The following is an 18,388-nucleotide window of genomic DNA, read 5'->3' as shown; positions in this document are numbered from 1 at the left end:
GTAAGAGCCTGAAGAAGTAGCAGAGCGGGACTCGGGAGGTGGCAGTGGTGGGACCGGCAGGCGGTGGGGGGGTGCAGGGAGTGGGAACTGGGTCCGCCTTCATTTTAATCGCCAAAAATGCGAGGAGGTAGGGTTGGGGGTAATTGGGTGTCTGAGTAGGCGGCGGCGGGCAGAATGTGGCGGGAGCGCGGAGAGTCGGGGGTGTGGGGGGAGGGGAGTTGCAGTTTGAGCGGGACGCGGACGCGCTGCGGCTGAGCGGCCGCCGCCCAGCGGATCTGTCAGCAGGACCCCCCGCCCGGGGCCGGAGACGGGGCGCGGCGGGGCTCGGCAGGCAGAGGCTCCTTGACAGGAGGAGGGGGACGAGCGCGCCCTCCCCCATTGCCGAACCGAGCAGTCTTTTATGGCAGTTTTCCCGGCCCGCTGCGGCTGTCTTCCCGTGACAAGAAACTTAAGGTCGGCGGAAAATTGAGGACCCGGAGTAGCGGGTGCCTCCCGGCCGACGTGCGGATAGTACCCTTCGCGGGACCCAGTCGTGTATATTGTCGTCTTTGATGCCAAAGCATGAGATGCCCTAGCAATGTGAGTTTCTCCACGCCGCCCTCTGGCTCTGCGCGCCTGGGTCTCGGCAGGGGTAGCACTGACCGCGTCTGGCTTTTCCAATTTGGACAAGATGGGGCGGGGGCAGGCTTTTGAGGTTTTAGCGGGCTCCTAGGAAAGATGCTGGACTTTCGCTTTTTGCTCGGGATTTTTTGTCATTTGCTCTCACGGTGTCGTCCTTTCTTGGGGGGGGGCGGGGGTGTGTTCTTGGGTGAGATGAAAGATGGGGCTTCGACCTTGCGATTTCCTTCTCAGAGTCGCACTTTTCTGAGAAGACTTTTTCCTTCTCCAGTCTTTGAAACGTGTCGCAAGGAAAAAGGCAATCTTTGAAACTGTAGTAATGTTCTCCTACCGAAAAGTCTTTACCCGAAGAACTTAACGGTAATTTTGCAATCCCCACCTTTTCTTGGGAGCTCTCTTGGCTTTGACGCGGAGGGGAAAGGGCTATTTGTCTTTCCCTTTAGTGATTTTTTTTTCTCGTAGTTTCTACCACTTTTTACTCGACAACTCTTGAATGATTTGAGCCAGTGACGCCTTTAACTTTAAGTAATACTTTATAGTTAGATAATGGCTTTTGTAAAATTCCTCATTAAAGATGTACCGGATCATGAATCCCTTTCTGCGCTGAAGGCACCCTAGATTAACCCTTTGCTGGTGTGATGTATTGCGTATGGGGCGCGCGACTCTGAGTTGCGAATATGCAGGAGATGATTTTTGCAGCAGCTATTCAGTTGTTCGAAAAGAGGGATAAGGCTTTCAGTCACACACTTTTTAGGACCGCCTGCCTAAAGTTTTTCCCTCTGGAATTGATGTAACGATTGATTGATTTCTTATTTCTGTAAAGATTGGGGCACCCGCCCTCACTTAGAATCTTTCCCCGAAGAGAGTAGGAGAGCGCAAAGTGATGTTTTTCAAATTGTGTCTAACGGAGCTCCCAAAACACCGAACTTGTTACCCCCTGATTGGCTGGAAGGAAGCGGGACTGGGGGGTTTGAATGTTGAACGCTAGATTATAATTCTCGGCTTTCCAAAAAATTATACATTTAGAAAACCACGTTATGAAACATTAAGACGGGGAGTTTAAAAAAAAAAAGCTGGTGTTTAGTATTTTTGCTTCCATAAAGGATTTTCGAGTGATTTTGAAATGTATATCAAAAGAAAAACCTAGAGAAGACGATTTTCTCAAAATTGTAATTCTGCTGGCTGAAATTACAAGACTTTTATATATTTGCCCCTGTTCTCTATTGGTTAAAAACTGAGTTTAGGATTTTTTATTCCTCTGACAGAATTTTTTCATCTTAACCTACATGTATTTGTTAGATGCAGATTATGGGAGAATTGTTTCTTTTATTTCCATGAAAAGAAACTTCAATTTTCTTAATGTTAAGAATGAGCACATTCCACATTTTCCACAAAAATTGGATACATTTCTTAAACTTTTCACATATAATTTTAAATATATAGGTTTTGCTAATTCAGCCATTGCAATGGACTTAAAACCTTATTTGCAATAAATTTATGTTGCTTAATTTAGACAATACAACAGGTAAGTAGCACAGGTGCGTGTGTATGATTTCATTTATAAATTCATTATGAAGAAATATATTGCATAGAACAGTGTGGGTGTGTTGTGTTTTATTTGGTTAGTTTTCAGTTGTTTAATGTTGCTTGAGACAGCCGTCAATATATTTCTTTTTATTACCAAGCTTGTCATTCCGTTTAGTTGCATCTTGATAAAAGGCGGGTGTGGTTTTCAAAGAACATCGGTAAACTCACTGATAAACAAGATAGCCATAGATGTTTTTTTAAAGATTTTTTAATAGAAATTTATATCCTTTTATTAATAGTAATTGAAATTTTGAAACTTAGAGTTTGTATTCTCACATTAGGTCAGATGTGCATTGTGAGAAAATATTCAAATGAAAAGATCCTACGACTTTTATAAATCTCTGTAGAGCTATAAATATAATTTATATTAATAAGGGGAATAGCTGAGTTTATAAGTGATACTATTTTGTATTGCCTTCAAAACAAGAATTGGAATGACACAACCTATGTTCATTGCTTTTTTTCAAAGCTGTTTATTTTGAGTCATCTCATGAAAATTTCATAAGAGATGCTAATTATCCTCTCTATAAAATTTGCTTTAATGAAACTGTAGAAGACCCTATTTCTATTTTAAATGTAATTTTACCTAAGATACCAGAACCAGTGGGTTTTGCTTTTTCACTGTTTCGGTTTTTGTGTTTTAATTTTCATTCAAATTATTATGTGACTTGGAGAGTTTTGAGGGTAGGATGGGGAAAGGCTTTAAATTCCACCAGGCTGGTTAAATTTAACCATACTTTTTTAGTGTTTTGGTTTATGGGTTTTTTTCGTTTGTTTTGGGAGGTGATAGGTGAAGGACTGTTTTGTTTAATAAGCCATTTTGAAAAGAAGTGAAGGGCTTCCTTTATTTAAAATACTACACTAAAGCTTGAGAACACACTAGCACCTAAATAAAATCCACAAGCGTTCAAAATATTTTCCCTTTTATGTGCTAGATAAGAGGAAGATTTTGGTTTTAGACTTGTGGGCGTGTAGGTATGAGTTCCAGCAGATGTATATTATTATATTATGTATATTATCCATATTTCTCTGCAGAAATGGATAATTCTAATTTATTTTCTATTGTAAGGGCTAGAAAAGTCTTGTATTACCACAGGAAAACAATGGTGGAGAAAGGTGTTGCTACCGTAGCTCAGCTCTTTTCAAAGCTATGTTTATATATTGTGGGAGAGAGGGAACTAGAGAAGGTAAGGTATCAGTCTTCCTGATAGCATTGATTTTCATTTGTTTGCCCTTCATACTATTTTATAAAAGTGCGGTTTTAGACTTTGTTTTAATGCTGTTAAGTTGTCTTAGTTGTACATTTACAAAATGTAGTCTCAGGTGTTTGTATGTAACACTGCTTTTTTCCTAATCAGATTAATAATCACTTTTCATGTTTATCTAGAGCTAAGGATGAAAATTTCAAAATACCTTTCATATTCTGGATCCCTTGTTTCATCATGCTTTGTGTGCTACATTTTTGTTTATTTTTTGTTTTGTGGAGACATATATTTTTATCTCTGCTTACTTATTAGTATGTAGTAACTGTTCAGAATGTCACTAAATAACTTCAATCCAGAAATATTAGTCGGTTGATTTGGTTTACAAAAAGAAAAAAAAAATGCCCAGCGACTGTATTAGAGATTTCTTCTACAGGATACATAAGCTTTCTCCAATTAAAAACATCAGAGTATAAATTTACACACGATTTTGAATTTTTATTCTATAAAAATTTGTCTCTCTTATTTTAAAATATTACTGGGCTAAAATTGGCTCTTGTCTTTTTTCCTTTTGTTTAATGAAGCTTAATAATCTTCACTGATTTCTTTTTAACCCTTTTTTAGAAGAAACAGATTACTGGTCTGATTATATCTAGAAAACACATCTTAGAAAGAATTGTCAGAGTATTACTCTACATGTTTTGTTTTGTTTTAATTCAGAAAACTTAGAAACATTGTGTGCCAGGCAACTAATTTTGGCATGTAATTAGAATTCAAACTATGACTTGCTGAAATTTGGTAGCTCCAAATCTCTTAAGGAAATCAGTAATAAACTACCACTTTCTTTGAAATAAGTGTCGAAAATGAGATTAAGCCGCTTTTGCATTTAATTTTTACAAGTGACAGTAGTAGAACTTTAAAGTCTCGATTGTCTTAATATTATAGGAGTAACATCAGTTGTAGAATGTCACGTTACTAATATGTGTTTATATATTTTTCTGATTATTTGCATGAACAAATGACTGTAGAGCCTTCCTAGAAATATTGCTTTCTGGTAGGGAAATGATTTTCTCTTGCCTTTTTTTTTCCTTTGCCTGTCTTAAAGATACTTTAAAGGATTTTTATTTTAGAAAGACAAGTTTAAAGTATTGGAAATATATAAAAGTATTAAATATATATGAATTATATTCTTAATATTTTTTATCAAATTATGAGAAGTTAAATACACTTTTGTTTAATCCTGTCATATTTCACTGAAGAATCTTTGCACTGGAAAGACTTGTCGTGGGTTCTGAGTGTAAAAAGCTGTATTTTGTAATAGATTTGAGATTTGAATTTTAATATTTCAAGGTTTTCTTAACATCTTTTTTATCATACACATTTGATTTAATATTTGTCTTCTATCTGAACCTCTTTTGTTCCTTATTATCTAGCATTTTTTATTTCCCTACTATTTAAAAACAACACTTGCAATGGAGTACATATTGGTTTCTTCTATTATCCTGTGATTTTTTTAAATTAAGATATCTTCCTTTACTGTATGCTCACATATAGAAAACTGTATCTTTTGAGGAAGACTATGTACAATTATTCTAATTTTTTTAAATGTCATGGTTTCAGGGTTAGTGTTTGTGAGTTATATATGTGTGTTTTTTGTTATTAATCAGATATTTGGCTGCAGAGGAATAAAGGGTTATTTTATTTTAAATAAAAATGGAAAGCTCAGAGCATTGTGGTTCACATATAGTACATTATAAACCTGTGGTAATTTAACAATTTAATATTTTTGTATAGTTGATTGCCACTAAATTATTAAGATTCAGGTGAAACAAATGAAAACACCCTTACATACATTTAGTTACACCACCTCTACTTGGACACATTAAAAAAGCCAGTGGCCCGATACTCATCCATTTATTACTTACAAATATTTTAATTTGTTTTAAAAGTAATTTCTAAGTTTTGTTCTGTTAGACTGTAATGTCTTAAAACGTTTGGAAATATCAGTATTATTATTCACTCAGGCTTGGCAAAAGACTGAAGTTGAAAATGATGGTAATTTCTGTCACCATTAAAACATATGATAATTTGGGGAGAAAGGTATTTAAAAATTTGTCTCTATCACTTTGAGTAACTTCTTAAACTGTGGATTTTATGAGTTTTAGAGGCACAAACAAACTATATTTCTGTTTTCCTTATGGAGTCCCCTTTACCAGTCCTCTTATAACTACTTACATAAACACACACAGTCATCTACACTGCTTTCAAAATGAATGCTCTAAAGAGAAATGAAAGCAGAAACATATTAATCTGATTTGTTTGAAGAGGCTTCAGATGATAAAGCATATCACAGGTGTTTCTAATCAAGATATTTCTATTTTTAAAACATTATTTTCAAGTTAGGGTTTCTTTGAATATAGGCAAGATTGGGGTCGTTTTGAAGATCTTACTTCTGTGTTCAGGGATCCACTGTGAAACTGCAGGAGGCGGAAATCTGTTGAGTGTCTTCATGCTATAATACATGACATTTTTATTGCAGGTTTTGACCTTTAGGAGAGAGCCAATTCTGGAGAACAACCTAACTTCTTTGATTGAACATTCACATAATGCATTGGAACATGATAGGAGGTTAAGGTATACTAATGAATTTTAAAAGCATACAATTTTATATCTTTGCAATATAATTGAGCTAGACAATTGGTAAAGCCAGAACATTTTGGTGAGCTAAAATCAATATTTACTAATAGACAGAAATCATCCAGCGAAGTGGCCACAGTTGAGTTCTCTTGATTTATTAAAACTTCAGGGTTTTTCCGTATAATTGATGTTCTTATCATCTTGTATTAGGTCCAACTCCAAATGAATTTATTTATTCTAAAAATAAGTGTATATATAATGATCTTTCTTTTTTTTCTTAAGGTTGTTATTACAGTGTTATATGTAAAAGTCTTAAATAGTGGATTTTTCATATTATAAAATGGAAGGTTTAAATCAAATGGAATTTGGTGTTTCGCTCTTTGACACGTATAGTGGTAGAAAGACCCTACAAAATCAGATAAGATTAATGAGAATATTTCAAGAGAATTTAAAGTATTCCAAGGACTGTCCTAACCAGAAGTGGCAATTTGGTTGAAACTGAAAAACCCATTTTCTTAAGCAGAAGCTAGCATCTTACTCATAGGTACTCTGAGTAAAATATTTAAATTGTTCATATCAAAAGTTGCAAACTCTTTAAAAATAAACTGTAGAATTCCAGAACTTCCAGTGACTTTGGTCTTTACCTCCAAAATACTTTATCACAGAAACACTTTTCCAGCATGTTTATTTGCTTTGAAATAAAATTTATAGTTTTAGTTGAAGTCTTCAGATCCTTAGCTGATAAAAATTTTGGCTGTTTTCTAAATTGTAATCTGGTATAGTGAAAATTCATTGAACAGTATTACTAAGTATTGGTTAAGTTTTGATTAGTAAAGTATAAATTACATGAAACACTAACCATAATATGTTTTTTAAAACACTATTTGCTAAATAAAGTGAGGTTTACTAAAAAATAATATAATTTTTTCTTTAAATTTTTTTTCACCTAAAAATATTTACTTTATATACTTAAGATATAGGAAATCACAAAGGTTTGTTTTCATAAGAAGAGTGTAATCTTAGTCTTTAAGAGTGAAGTGTATTTATCACCATGGACATAGAACTGCCTTTATCTTTAAAGAATGTTAAAAAAATGTTTAAGTAAATTCTCAGATGTGTGTTTAAGAATGTGTTTGAACATTGAGATACATATCAAAATACTTTAAAAATCAGATATTTCTGTTTTATTAGATATTAGGTGATCCAGGAATGTGAATCCGTTGACAGTTAAGGTTAAGTAAAACGTTAAAATTTAATAGAAATCAGTTTGATGTAAGGGTGGAGTTCAGATATTGGTGTCATTATACTGTAAGGTGCTTGTTTGAGATAAATACAAGGTATAGAAAGTCTTCATAACTTTGATTTGAGAATGTTATAAAAAAGCAGCTTAGTTTGGATAGGATGAAAATGAATACAGTTTTTGCCCTTTAACTTAACCAGTGTTTTCTAGGTTAGAGAACATTAAGGTGAAAAGTGAAAAATCCAATTTCTGGGTATCTGGGGGAGGGAAAAAATCCAGGTTCAGTTTATCACTTTCAATTCAGATATCTTTATACACAGCCTTAATGAGTTAAATGGGGAAAGAGAGACAGCTTTTGAATTTATATTGTGGAAAAGTTATAAATTAGAGTTGTTCCTGATTTAGAGAGTTTATGATTTGTGATCTCTGAAGTTGTCAAAACTTATTGTTTAGACACAAGTATTTAGCATCAGGAAATTGTCCCATAGATAGCTTATAAACTTCCAAATTTTTAGCTTAGTAAGTAATTTAACATCTAAAAGAGTTGGTGTAGATATTAAGTTTTCTTCTATTTGGTCAGTTCTTACAGAGTAAGAAACTTTAACCTAATTAGTAGTATGTGTTATTTTAGGAGACAGGTTAATAAGGGCTTTTACTGCTACATGTAATTGGCTATCCCTTAAAGGACATTTTGTAAGGATTTTGGCTGTTTTTAATTTACAAACCTGACTATCTAACTAAGCCTTAACATGTAGCTCATTATAACAGAATTTGGGGGAAAGGATTTATTGTGTTATATTTTTTACAGTGATAGATTTCTATCTTATTTGTGCAATATTTATATTTTTGGATAAGTGCATTTTCAGGGTTAAATAATGTTTATTTTCAGGAAAATTCTTAATTGTTCCCAAAATACAGTTACACTGTCAGTGTTCTAGTTTTATTGAAATAGTTATCCTTAGGGGGAGAAGAATATTTGGATAAACTAGAATAGAGGTAATTTAACATATCTATGTATGAAGGGACTTGAAATTATTCATATTTGTCATTGATGTATAGTGCTAGTATATAAGGACAACTTATATTTTAAGCAGTTTGTCAGCTCTAAAAATTTTCTTTGAGGTTTTATGGTGTTACTGAGGATTCATTAAAGAGTAGATACAATTTCTTAATGAAAAAATTTTAAATGTTTATTTGAGGCAGTTTTGTACATGTGTGTATTTTATGTTTTCTTTTTCTGACTAGCAAATAGATCCTTAATGTTTCAGTTTTCTTCAGATAAGACGTAATGTATCAGAATTGTATTGTCAGATAAGCATTTTCAAAAGGCAATATTTAATTAATGTCAGGACTTAGTTTTTTTATTTAATATCATTTTGAAGTAGCACTTCAGTTCTCAGCACCACAAACCACACTTTTGATATTTCATTAACATATGTGATTTGGCTTAGTTTTACTTTCCTATTTTCATGGTTAGAGTCACTTGGAAGAGAAACATGCAGCCTGATTCAAATGTAGTTTGCTGAGACTGATTAATTGACTGGTTATTCGTTTATTAATTTATTATTGTTTGTAAATGTCTTAATTTTTAAAAATCTTTCTTTGATATTTGCTGTAACTCTTTTTTATTGGATAGCTTTCATAATAAGCAAATATATTTAATAATTTTGTTATCCTGTGATCCTCAGATTTTTTTTTTTAATTTTTATTATTAACATTGTTTGTTATTAAGCTGCTGCTAAGCAGAAAAATGACTTTTTCAATTTTGATAAAAATTAAAGATTGGGGGTTTTTAACAAAATATTATCTGAATTGTAAATATTACTATATTTTATACTTTTATTTATCTCAAACCTAGCCTTCTTGACTAGCTATTTAAGTTTATCAGCCTATTCTTGCATTTAAAAAATAATTTACAGATTTCCTAATTTTTCTGACTTTTTAAATATTTTTCAGAATCAAAAATACTTAAATGTTAAAGAATAAGAATTTCTTTTAAATTTAAAGTTATAAGTCCGTAAATAGAATCATTTAAGTTTAAAGATAATTTGACAGAACAAATATTTCTATTTCTGTTAGTCATCAATTGATATGTACTGACTAAGTTTTTAGCTTTGTATTACACATTCATAGTAGCTTAATTACATGTGGAAATTTTTTTTAATAGCTGGAATTTTTGTAAAAACTTTATGGGCTAAAATCTTACTTATTTGCTAATAGTGTCTGATGTCAAACATATATTGGTGATTAGATATGTGGAACCTGGGAGACTGGAGCTCTTTATTAAGCATAATATAATTTCATTTCTTGATTAAAGTTTAGATACTTTCTTATTTTCCAGAAGAATGGCTAGGGAAGATAGTCTTTATGAATTCACCCTGAACCTGGTTAAAACTCTTCTGAGAATTTTGATAATTGAGCAGTTAAATCTAAACTAGGAGCTGAAGTGTCATTACATGTGTCATTAATTTTTTTCCTTAGATACATTACAGGTTCCATTTCTAATCAAAACATCAATTTTGTCTTTTCTTCTCTCTCCATCCCACTTTTTAAAGAAAAAATTCCTTCTTAACTAATTTTATCATGTAATGAGAAAAGCAGACTTACTAGGTAGGTTGAGCTGAGCCAGTTTTTTCCTCTGTGTGTTAGTTGCATATGCTTTTCTCAGCTTGCTTCTTCAGTGGAAGCAACAGTGAATAAACAAGTATCACCACAGCCCTTGTTCTTGCTCTTTACAGTTGGGAGCAGGGTCTGAGAGATTGCTGCTGCTTGTCAGCTATTGTACAGAATAGCATCAATATGCAGTAATGGTGGCCAACAGAGCCTGCACCCACCAGCTTTTACAGACCAAGTGAGAGAGGCCAAACTGTCAGTGTAATCCATATATAGTATAATGAATACATTCTTTGACAAAAAGGTATTTTATTCCCAAAGCAGCTTAAAGAGAACAGTAGATGCTTATAGTTCTTAGACTTTTACTGTTTTTTACTATTTACTCTGGTTTTAGTTCATTTAATTTTTATTCGGTTAATTCCATCTGTTTGAATGGAAAACTGTCTTGATTCTGAAAGTATTTATGGTATGTTTCATGCTTTGGTAGCCTAGAATAAATTATTAATAGTTAGTTGCTGATAACACAAGTTAGGTAGTACACTTGAGGAAAGAAAAGTTGACTGTGGCCACATAGGAGTGTTTCTTTCACTTTGGGACCATATGCTAAGCCCCATATTATCTTTATTTTATAACCCAGTCTAAACAAGGCCAAATTTTTGTTCATTTCACTGTAACTAAAAAGAACAACACCCTGTACTACTTGGTGTTGTGTATAAAGACAAAGCAGGCTGCAGGTGAAAGTGCATAAGTCTACTTTTTCTCACTATTAAAATAACGTCTTATATCTGAACTTTGTATATGGAAAGTTCAGATTATTCTAAATCTTTTGGAAATAGGAATCTGTAATTTCAAATAGTATAAGAGTGTTTTTGATTTTTAATGATTTGAATTTGCACAGATGTGCATAACCTAAATACTATCTGTATATTTTTCTCCTCTTTTGTATCCAAATTCCAATAGGTTGTAGTTAAAGGGAAGTGAATATTGGATTTCTGTTACAATTCTGATTTCATTTGTAGCATTCTTGGTGGAAAACTACAAATGGTGTTTTTAGTGTGTAAGCCTAATGCCCCATCTTAAAGTCCAACATTTACAATAGCATTCTTTTAAAAAGGTAACCATGGGCTGTTTTGTTGGTTGGTTGGTTGGTATGGGTTTTTTTTCCCCTAATACTACAGTGTGTTTTCATTAATATGTTGATGTAATTTAACAGATAACATATTAATTACTGTTACCTACCGTTAACCAAAAATGTGAGTTACATAATGCTTTATATTGAAAATACCTTGTTTTTACTACTAATTACTGTGTAAAGTATCTGTGGACCACCTGTACCAGAATAACCTAGAATAAAGCATTTTTCCAGATGTGCTGAATCAGAATCTCTGGAGCTAGACTTAGGAATTTGTGTTTTTTATAAACACTAAGTGAGTTTTTTTTTTTTAGAAGCACCACATGTGAGAACACTGCCCAAAATGAATTGGGGAAGAATTCTTCACACTAATAAACCATTTACATTTTCTGCTTTTTTTTTCCTCTAAGCTCAGTAACTAATTATGAATCTTATCATTTCTAACACAGTAGCTCTAGATTAAGTCTTGCTATTTCTTCAGTCATATGAAGAAAACCTATATTATGAGAGCTTATTTTTGTTCAAGTACCTTGGACCAAATTTTAAGTATTTGTTTGGAACATTTAGTATACCTCTATTTAACCTGTACTTGATGAAAACAGAGGGAGTTGATCACTTAAGAATTTTTTAAATTTTCAGTTAGATAGTAGCTATTTATCTTAAATGTACTTCTAAATATGTATTGGAGAAAATACAGAAAGGAGAACTTTTCATATGCTGCTTGTGAGAGCATGTGGCAACATCCTACTAAAGTTGAAGATATACATAGGCTTTAACTCAGCAATTCCATTCCTAGATGTTTTAGATAAACTAACACATTTGTAGTAAAGTCTTATTTATTTTTACTTTTAATGGGAAAAAATTGAAAGCAATGTAAATGTTAAGTAACAGGAGAATGGCAAATATGGGACATAGTCATGTGATAAAAAATTTTTATTATATAGCTATTAAAATGAGAGCTATGTGTATCATCACAGATGAATGTCTTCAGCAAACAAAAAAAGTTGCAAAAGATTAGATACAGTATGATAACATTATATGAAGCTTGAAAGCAATGATATATATTGTTTTGAATACTTGAATTTGTAATAATAGTGTAAAAAGATGCATCGGAATTAAATACCAAATTCAGGATTGTAATTATGTCTTAGGAGAGAGGGGAATGGGATCCAAGGTATGGTACAAAATTTTGGAACTCAACTATATGTGTAGTCTTTTATTCTTTAAAAAAAAAAAGTAAATAAATAAAAGCAAAGTAAGTATGACAGAATATTAGAATTCAATACAGCTGCATTGGAGGGCCAGGGGTAGGATGTGGGGATTCATTTTACTATTCTCTTGATTTTTCTGTGGATTTGAAATATTTATTTTTCAAATAAGTTTTAAAAATGTACTGTCCTTTTTGGTGAAGATATTCTACAATAAGATATACACTTGGAATACCCCATTAAGGGCATGGATTGGATTTATTCTATTCTGTGTCTTGTAGTAAGTGCTTAACTGTTAGTTGGTGTACAAACTACAACTTACAGTCATGGCCCACAGAAATCAAACATTCTAACCAACTTAAGTTGCTAGGATATTTTAAAATTTTAAATAAATTCTTTTATTTTTGAAGATGAGCCATACTGTTTCCTTCCTTTGCATACTGGCTTTTAATCCTCCCTACTCTTATAAGTAGAGGACAACCATGGAAATAGTTTCTCTTTTTTTTATCACTACTCTTTCGTTTGCTCTTTAATTCAGACAATTTCATGACTGTGTTTTCTTTTATTTTGGCCATAGATCATAGCATACTGTTTTCAGAAATTTCTACATGCATTTTAAGCTCCAACCTAAGCTTTGTATTTATACTGTATTACAGTAGAATTCTTGGAATTGGGCAGTATACGGATTTGTAGATTTCATGTGTATGTGTGTGAGACAAAGAGAAAGAGATTGGTCAATGTTGAGGTATGAAACTGAATTTATCTTAAAATATCTGCAATTATATGATGTCTTCCAGAAGCCTCAGTGTGCTCCAAGTTAGATATTGAAGTGTGAGTTTTAGTAACACTTACATATTTGACTTGTAAACTTCAAGAGGGTGATAGTAATAGAAAAGTGAATTTAAAAAATTAATGATAGTACTCTGTACTGAAATATATAAATGCTGCTGCTAGGTATTTCTAATCTGTGATTGTTCAGTGCTATATAAGGATCAAAAAACAATGATTGTCAACCTCAGTTGAAAATTTTCTAACTTATATAACGTGATCAAATTTTTTAAGTCTTCCCTCTTATTTTTTCCTAGGTGAATAACAACAAAATGAAGACCATATAAAACAAGCCCCCTACTTAGCCCTGCAATTCTTACCTTGTAAGTATTAACTCACAGTCCCCCTGCCATTGCTTTAAAAAGTTACTGTTTGGTGTCATATTTTGCTTTATTTCTGAATTTTTTTTCTACCATCCTAGAATGACAACTTTCTAACCTCCCCTGACCCCCAACACATTGAAGTTCGATGTTAATTTAGTCCATTTTAGAGCAAAAATAGTGTCATTGCCTTGGGTAAGTTTTCTGTTTTGGAAAGGATTTTACAGCCAGGCCCTATCATCTCTAAATCTGAGAATCATAATTTTAAACCCTTTTCCTTCAAAGGAATTTACAAATAAGTAGTGGTCTTTTTTATTATCATCATTATTCAGGTTTATTGACAGTTATTTTATGGTTTTATAAAGTGGAAGTGTCCTCTCCACTGGAGAAATAGTTTTTTTCATTTATCTGTTTTTACATTTTACTAGATTACACTTCTGACTTCTTTGTGACGTGCTTAAAATTTAGCTGTTAAACTTCAAGAGGTGGGAAAAACAGGAAGGCAATCCCTTTTCCTTCCTTTTATATATACACATGCACACCTCTTAGAATAAGAAACATTTTTACCCTGATTCATTTTACTTTTGAGAAACTTGTAAATGCTAAGGGAATAATTCTAATAGGTTAGCTGAAATTAATATCATACCCCTAGAAAAACTGTCAAAAACAAGGTTATGGTAAATACACAAGATACTTACTTCCCTAAATTTGAGACCCTAAAATCAGTTACCAAAAAGATTCATTTCCATGTATTCCTTCAGCTAATTTTACATCTCTAAATAAAAGAAACTCAACTGCTACTGTTTCTGTTCTTGATATTGAGGGATGGCCCTGTTTAAATGAAAACTAGTGCTTCAGGTGCTTCTCTTACATTACCTCATACCATTGCATTAGTGACCCAGTAATAATGTGTATGTGTCAAGGAGTGACTTTATGATCATAGATCAGCCATTGAGCTCAATTAAGTAGTTTTCAGGGTGTGAATCAATTAAATATTGAAAATTTGTAGTAATGAGCCAGTTTGAAGAATAGTAACCAAATGCCACTGATCACTTCTTTTTATAATTTTTTCCCTTTATATTTTTGTTGCTGGAAAACTAGAATGGAAACATTTGCAAATCCCCAAAGAATCCTATATAATCCAGGCTTGGCTTTCTTAATTGGTCCCTTGGAAGCCAGCTCAGCTTTTCTTCAACTTAAATCTCAGAAAAAGAAATCTTTTCAGTTGGTATTGCAGTCTTACTGTAGACTGGAGGGCAGTCCACTTTTCAAAAAGAAATAGGTATCATTAATTTCCAACAGATTTATAAGTACAGATAACATCACATTCTTAAGCTCATTTCACCTCCTTTATAAATTTCTAAGCAAGCAGCCTTGCTTGGATACTCTCCAGCATCTTTTAAAATAGGTCATTTGTGGTATTTCATAGTTGAAATGCTTACTCTTGTCTCTTCTATGTAATATGCCTGGAGTTACTTTTAATCTTAGATACTAGAATAGCGTTATTTCCAATTAAACAATACCCAGAAGAATAGGCACATAGTGACACTGGTCATTGATTCTTCATGATTGTGTGTGTATTCCGTCTTTCTCTCTTTTATGTTTATTTTACACTATTGTTTCTTTCTTTTTTTAATATTTATTTATTTGTTTGTTTATTTGGCTGTGTCGGGTCTTAGTTGCGGCACACAGGATCTTCGTTGAGGCATGCGGGATCTTTCATTGCGATGCATGGGCTCTTCATTATGGCGCGTGGGCTTCTCTCTAGTTGTGGTGTGCAGGTTTTCTCTTTAGTTGTGGCACTCAGGCTCCAGGGTATGTGGGCTCTGTAGTTTTGCGGCACACAGGCTCTCTAGTTGAGACCCGCAAGCTCAGTAGTTGTGGCACACGGGCTTAGTTGCCCCACGGCATGTGGGATCTTAGTTCCCCGACCAGGGATCGAACCTGCGGCCCCTGCATTGGACGATGGATTCTTTTACCACTGGACCACCAGGGAAGTCCCCATTGTTTTTTTAAGAGAGGGATTTTTTTGAACTATTCACTTGTGGAATATGGATATTCCAGAAATTGTGGAGTATTAGTGTTCCATATGATTGATACTGTAAAAATTAAATAATGATAGTGTTTTTGATTCATTTTTACAAATTGAGTAGAGATGAAATATTTTTCAAATTTGATTTTCAATTTTAAGCTCTTAAACTTTTGTTGCTTAACATAAAACATTTAGAAGTAGTCACACTTCTTCCTACATTTTTGAGCTATGTTTTTTGATTTTTATATATTTCTGTTATGTGAATTTAAAATAAATGTATCATTTGGTGCTAAATAAAATAACATCTTTAGGTTCATTGTCAGCAGTTAATATCATTGCTTCTGTCTCTTTAATCTACAACAACAAAAATTTTAAGCGATTGACTTTGTAAATAGGAAACAAAAGATAAAGCAGAAAATTCACTATTCAACGCTGTCAATGTTAGTAGTCCTGTAAACAAAAGTGATGGAGATAAATTACCTTGTAATTCAGGAGACTTATTAAATTTGCCTGCTGTCCAAGAGATAAGCTAGTGAAAAGAAATGACAACTATTTCTCACATAGGACTGGTTATCGTTTTTAGAAATCAAGTTATCAAGTTAGCCATAGAATAGCAATGGCATGTAATTATACCATTATAGAAAATATTGTCAGTTCTTGAATTATAAATAGTGTAAATGTAGGATTGACTAAAAGTACTGGAAATAGAACCAGGATGTTGTAATCAGTAGGGCAGTAAGCAGTCAATATGGCAAATGATATAAAATCTGTTGTGTTTTCAATGAAAATGTAATGCTTTTTTTATGAGTCCCTAGATGTAGCTGAAATTTCTCCTATTTTTAATTTATTTGTGATGGAAATTTACTGGTGTAAATTACTGTCTACCTATGCCATTCATGGGGAAATTTTAATTATCTTGAATAATTTTATAATGTGAATGTTTCTGAGAGAAAGACGTGTGCCAAAAGAGAAAAAAACCAATTGCTTTTTTGGCACTTGGATTAGTAAAGAGTGTTATAATCCAAAGCAGAAAATTTTATAAGGATGCTAGGTACTGTCAGCATTTGGTGGTAAGGAAGGATTTGCAAACTTAATAACATCATCAGTTGATATTAATTTAGTAAACATATCATATCTAAGCTCTTAAAGCTGTATATTGTTTTACAGTTTGTGAACATAGAGAAAGTTGACAATATGCAACAGCCATTTTTCAGTCATTGTTCAAATAACAGCTATTTTTGAGAAGTAGACAATGCTTAATCAAATGCCAGGTGTTCCTGTCCTCAAAATTTTATATATTTGACACATGTATGTTTAAGAGAACGAGTTAAATTTGAGCTTTAATGTTTACGGCAGTGCTGTGTTTCTGATCTCACAAGAATTATAGCTATAAAATTTGAATTTTAATGCCAAAACTATAGAAAGGGAATGAATTCGCTGTTTTCCCACCCTGAACAACTTCTCAGTTCAAGATGGGTGATTCAAAGAAGGATAATAGAAAACTTATTATTTGTGAACTTACTTTGGATACTTTTTTTGGAAATGAAAACAAGTCAGAATTTAATAGCACAGGCCTTGATTTAAATAGGAAATGAATATACAAATATAATGAACTCTAGTATGATAGGGATTTCAAGTTCTAAGCATAAGTACGGTAGGTAACATCCCAGGCTACTGTCTGCAGTCTTGCCCTTTGCCTATTTGTCTGAAATTTGAGTCTTCAAAATTATCTCCCTGTAAAAACAGGAATAAATTGAATGCAGATTGACTTAAACATGTATCCACTTGTCAGCAGTCATACCTGACTTTTTGCCTAGACTGTCAGTTTCATTCTTCCTGTTATATCCAGTAAGTTTATTAAAATTTTTTTCGGTTTTGTTTTCCTTAATTTGGCTCTACAAGCTGTTTCTTATGCCTCTGGAATTTGGTGCCCTATAGTCAGAACTTAAAATTGGCAGTTTGTCCTCCAAATCCTTAACAAGACAGCTTAGTAAAATACATTGAATTTTCCTAAAAGTCAATTTTTGTTTTTTGTTTTGTTTTGTTTTGTTTTGTTTGCGGTACGCGGGCCTTTCACTGTTGTGGCCTCTCCCGTTGCGGAGCACGGGCTCCGGACGCGCAGGCCCAGCGGCCATGGCTCACGGGCCTAGCCGCTCCGTGGCATGTGGGATTCTCCCTGACCGGGGCACGAACCTGTGTCCCCTGCATCGGCAGGCGGACTCTCAACCACTGCGCCACCAGGGATGCCCAAAAGTCAATATTTAAACTGATCTGTATTCATTTTATTTTAGCCCTCAGAATATTAGAATTAGAACCATAATAAATAGACTTTTTCCTTAGTGTTATAAATTGTATTTATGTCATTAATAACTCATAGAAAATAAAATCCTTGTAAGAGAGCAGGTTTCAGTTTAGCATACAACTTAATTTTTGGCCCTAGATTTATCTTCTAGAAATAGTTTTTGTATCTTTTCTCTAAGCTAAACATACCCAAGTCCTTCCACTGGTTCTCACAATATGAATTCTAGACCATTAGTATCCTGGGTATTTCACTTTGGATCTGCTACATTTTGTCAGTATTCCTTTTAAAATATTGTATATAGAACTGAACCCAGTATACTCAATGTGTTTTGAGGTACAAAATACAGTATGTCTCTTATGAATAAGATACTTCTATTAATGCATCCTGATTCCACTTTCTCTTTGTCATCAGTACTGTTGGTTCATGTTGAATCACAGTCCGCCAAAACCCTAAGTTTGTCTGAGGTGTGTTTCAAATCCTATAAATTTAGATTCAGCAGGTATTTGTTGAATACTTGTTCACTACTATATGTGCTCATAAAAGTTTAAGATTGTGCTGTCTTAACTGCAGTTTCGTGAAGTAGACATTAATAGGCCCATTTCACAAAGAGGAAACTGAGGCTCTGTGTACTGAAGTAATTTATCCAAGATCTTGATTCCTAAGGGACAG

General features: G+C 33.3%; 1 protein-coding gene across 16 annotated transcripts in view; it reads left to right on the top strand.

Annotated features, from left to right (window-relative positions):
- The window catches only part of LOC111175295 (uncharacterized), a 127,842-nt gene that overhangs the window by 40,912 nt on the left and 68,542 nt on the right, over positions 1 to 18,388 (top strand). For 13 of the 16 annotated variants that reach the window (XR_016388702.1, XR_016388704.1, XR_016388703.1 and 10 more), the window contains exons 2-3: positions 5,947 to 6,041; positions 13,323 to 13,388. The gene's annotated coding sequence lies outside the window, so the exon portion shown is untranslated. The remainder of the gene's footprint in view (positions 1 to 5,946; positions 6,042 to 13,322; positions 13,389 to 18,388) is intronic. The other 3 variants (XM_089899594.1, XM_089899596.1, XM_089899599.1) reach the window with 1 other exon arrangement.

Source organism: Delphinapterus leucas, chromosome 18 (genome assembly GCF_059928025.1).
Source record: "Delphinapterus leucas isolate spDelLeu-1000000601 "Yukka" chromosome 18, BTC_Dleu_Yukka2, whole genome shotgun sequence".
Classification (NCBI taxonomy): Eukaryota; Metazoa; Chordata; class Mammalia; order Artiodactyla; family Monodontidae; genus Delphinapterus; species Delphinapterus leucas.
The sequence above is the reverse complement of the archived record's forward strand: the minus strand, read 5'-3'. Positions and strand labels throughout refer to the sequence as shown.